A 4,516-nucleotide genomic window follows, 5' to 3' on the forward strand; every position below is an offset into this window, starting at 1 on the left:
GGAAAGGATTTCAAAGTAAGGAGATGGAAAATAATTAAGCTGTGTTAGGGGCTAGGCTATGTAATTCAGATGTCACAGTCTTGAGGTAGGTGTTATTTTGCCTTGGGAACAGGAAAGTATGCAGAAGGTCACATGCCCCCTGGTTATGGGCCAAATGCCAATAACTGCATCTGCTGAGGACATTTGAGTGTAGAGAAATCTGGTTGGTTTTTTGTTGTTATTGTTGTTTTCTTATTTGAAGTCACACAAACTTCAGCAGTCTTTATGACACTCAAGGTATTGAGACAAGTACAAAATAACCTTGTAATTAGGATACTGTATCAGTCAATAAAAAAACTACAGTGTGAAGAGATATATAAATGACTAAAATATACAAGTTATGACAGGATTAACAACTTGAAGTGGGGAGGCTGCCTTTTAGAACTGCTAAACTTTCCTAATAAAACAAGGCAAATGAAATACAACACTGTAAATATGCGTAACCAAGAAAACATTAAAGAAACGCAGTATTAACACCGCTAGTAGCATAAGAGACTCGGTTGCTCTTCTTTAACAGCCTCTGCCAACACATACCTATTCCCTTTCCATTAAGAAAACTAGCGCAGCATAACCCTTAACTAATTTCATTTATTTTTAAAGTTACGACTTACACAGAAATGAACACCTTGGGCCCGGGATTTAGCTCAGTGGTTCCACTGCGCAAGGTCCTAAATTCAATCCCCGGTCAAAACAAAAAAAAAAAAAAGAAGGAAAGAAAGAAATGAACACCTTGTCAATCTAGACAGAACAACGGCAACCATTCTTCACGTGCACTGCACTGACAATCCCCTTGGCTGGCAGGATAAGGTTATGTTAAGGACCCTTCTTTCCTACAGCCACACATCCCCTTCTATGATGTGTCCTTGGTACTCTCATCCCCCACCCCCACAATTCATTCATTCACCCCCACATTCACCTTTCCCACCCCGAAAGTACAGTTCATGGAAGCTTTTCTAGGAAATGGCTTTAATGAGTGTCTCAGAATATAGGCTTTTTTAAAAAGCGCCCTCCGAACACAAGAGGTGATGAAAATGAATTGTGTTCTTAGAATTTTTAAGACTTCACTAGGTCAAAAAGGTGTGCTCTGAACACTTGAGTTTTATTGTATGTAGGTTTTGGGTTGGTGTGTGTGTGTATGAGTGTGTGTGTGGTACGGGGGATCGAACTCGGGACCCTGAGCTTGCGAAGCAGGCGGTGCCACGGAGCTAAATCCCCGGATGTATGTAGGTTTTTAAAACCATTTAAATGCCCTGGGATATAATGGTGAGAATATCTCAGTTTCCCAGAACCGAGGGCAGGAGAAGGGAAAGACTCAAGTTACAGCCTCCACTTTGGCTAAGCTTCCAGCCCAATTTTGGCTGGTGTTCTTTCACAGGAACTACTTATCCCTTCCACAACCCTCTTATAGTAAATGTTCCACAAAGGCTGTGACCCAGTCCACCTGCGATAACTCTGCTCTGAAAAACAAACCAGCCCAAGATCTCTTACTGGAAGGAAACTCTTCAGGCCTCAAGGTCACTGAAACTTCATTAGTGCAGTTTAGAGTAAGTGCGTAAGATCTGACGTATGTTAAATGGTTATTGGCACAAAGTTCTCCAGCTTCACGTAGAAATTCTTTTGTACACGGGCCATAGCTCAATGGATCAGCCAGTCTACACCACTTTTCTGTCAGCAATAATCCCGTCTCTTCCTTTTGAACACTGGAGTGAGAGTGTGTCCAATGCCTGGCCCTCGGGGCAGGTATTGCTTTGTCTCTTACCCCTGCCACAACCACTGCTGTTGCTGAGACCTCGACTGTTGTTGGCTTGGTCACTTGTTTTATTCTCTGCCCCTTCTGCCCTGTCACCTCGTTCTTCCTCACATTCGGGGGAAGAGGCCCCACTACACTCGCTCCGTGGGTCCAACACCAGGAACGTCATCCCAAACTCTGACAGGGACACGGGCTGGGCAGGTCCAGGCTGCCGGGCCTTGAGACTGCAGGAAACTGGTCCGGCATTTCCGATGGGCTTGCTGGTCCTGAACTGAGGCTAGACACAGAGTGAGTTTTCGAGTCATCTTCAAAGTTGCTACAGTCGTCGTCTTCAAAAGCCTCTGAGGCCACGGAAACTGCATCGGGCTCAGGTTTGCCTCCGGACAGGTCCTCCGCAGACGTGCTGCTGCCCTCGGCGCCCACGCCACAGCCCCGAGGCCCCACGGCACTGGAGCGCCGCCGCTCATGGATCTCATCCGAGATCCTCCCCAGCTTCTTCAGCGCTGTCTCGTACGAACCAGGGTCACTTTGGCCTGCAGGTCATCGACTGTCTTCTTCAGTTGCTCAGACTGCACGTAGTATTTTCCCTTGAGTTCACAATAAGGTTTGGACTTGTTGACGGCTCTCTTGAGTTTCTTCTCCAGCTGTCGCATGCGGCCTATGGCAGCACTGTACCTGGCTGTACCTCCTTTTGCACCTGTCCACTCCTAGTCTTGGTCTGCTCCACCTCCATGAGCCTCTGGGTGGCGTGGCTCAGCATCTCCTGCCAGGCCGAGTCGAATTGTCCACTGCGGTCCTCCAGCAACCGCTGCTCAGCCAGGGAGATGACCTCAGTGGTGGTGCGGAAAACCTCTGTGGCCCTCTGGAAGTCCTGCGTGGCCAACTGCAGAGTTTTATCTGAGTCTGTCTGTTCGAGGCAGGTCTCCTCCTGGTCCCCCCTTTATATCCTGAAAATTATGTCTGTCTCTTTCTTTTTATTCCTCATCTTCCCTAAAAGGTAGCTGAGGGTCTGATCTGCCCTCGGCAAAGTTGAAAGAGAAGCCAAGTGTTGATAAAACATACTTTTTTTTTTTTTGGTCACAGGAAACAAAAAGTCAATATAAGAGGAGAAAATGCCCATTCTCCTTTTTTTCTCTCATGGTTTTATAAGCTCTCCTAAGCTATTCTGTGACCCTGTAATAAATAAACTCAGCCCATTAACCCGTTCATAGGCCCCCACCAACACTGACCCCCTTTTTCAGACAGTTTTACTTCTTGTGCAAGATGAAGGTACTTCATCGAATTCTAACAGCTGTTATTGATCCAAGGAGTGACAATGGCTCTTTGGTCGCTTGCTTTCTGGGCATTGGCATTCTGCAGACTGCAGGTCTTCCCTGGGTGGGAAAAAGCATGCTGATGGGGAAGAAAATATGTACAGTCAACATACAGAAGTTTTGTTCACATTTTTGTACAAGTATAACTTGATGTCTTGCTTGTGCTATTAAAGAAAATAAATACAAAACACTATTTAAGGAGCACAGCTATAATCCCAGCACTGGGGAGGCTGAGGCAGGAAGATCACTGAGAGTTTGAAATCACTCTGGGCTAAATAGTGAGCCCAAGGCCAGCATGCACTACAAAGTAAGACTCTGTCAGAAGAAGGAGAAGGAGAAGGAGAAGAAGAGGAGGAAGAAAAAGACATTATTTAAGACATATGGGTGAAGAAAGTAGCAGAGGCAAGAGCTGGAAAGATAGAATGGAGGTAGGATTGAAAGTGTACATCTAATAAACTGCTTGCATATTTTATTTTCTAGGCACAATTTTAAAAGTCTTAAATTTGACTTTATATTAATTACAATTACCTTCTGCTGTAAGTAACTGAGGCCAGGATATAAAAGGAAGTTAGGCAACAACTGGTTTTGACAATAAGGAAGAAAGAAAAAAATGAATGTTAGGTTAGTTAGGAGTCTGTGACATAAGTATTTTCTTCCTTTGCATTTGATATTTACAAACATTGAGGATTGAATGCTTTGAAAGATCATATTGAACTCTAGGAGAACTATTCGATTTTTTTCTGAGGAAACAAAATATTTTCTTTTACTAGAAGACTTCTAGAATTCAAAAAAATCAAAATATTTCATTACTTCAAATTGTTATTTCATCGTTTTTGTTTATTTGTTTGTTTGTTTTGAGAAAGGGTCTCACTATGTAGTTCAGACAGCTCTGGAACTCACTATGTAGCCCAGGCTGGCCTGAACTCCCAGCAATCCTCCCGCCTCAGCCTCCTGAGTGCTGGGATTACAGGAGTGCGTCACCATACCCGGCTTTCATCGTATTTTTTAAAAAGTCAATTTGTTCTGCTTGTATGCATTCAATCAAAAAACCTTTCCTTAAATTATCAATGCCAGATGTGGGCAGGTGACTAGCAGATAGTCAATGGAAAGGCAAGTAGAGGTAAAGAGACCCTCTTTAAATTCAGATTTTAACTTCTAATTCTAGCTATTTCTCCAGCTCCCTACAGGTAATTATTTTGGGTTGGGAGTAAAAACTCACCCTCTCCCCACTAGATCAGGTTCAAAGAGTGTGTCAGCAAAACCAGAATTTCGACATGTCTCTCTTCTTGACTGGCGCCCCGCAGTCTTGCTAAATCTACATATGCTTACTTCCTGGCTTTTGCTCTATCCCTCCTGTAAGTTGAGGTATCTCTGTGTGTTCTAGGAAGGCAGGTTAGCTGCCTTCCAAATTGGC

At 44.1% G+C, this 4,516-nt stretch overlaps 1 pseudogene; it reads right to left on the reverse strand.

Moving 5' to 3' along the window:
- Positions 1-1,233: 1,233 nt before the first annotated feature.
- LOC104847515 lies at positions 1,234-2,729 on the reverse strand (annotated as a pseudogene).
- Between the last annotated feature and the right edge of the window lie 1,787 nt (positions 2,730-4,516).

The sequence above is a fragment of the Fukomys damarensis genome, unplaced genomic scaffold (genome assembly GCF_012274545.1).
Source record: "Fukomys damarensis isolate Sample0158 unplaced genomic scaffold, DMR_v1.0_HiC HiC_scaffold_36, whole genome shotgun sequence".
In the NCBI taxonomy this organism is placed as follows: Eukaryota; Metazoa; Chordata; class Mammalia; order Rodentia; family Bathyergidae; genus Fukomys; species Fukomys damarensis.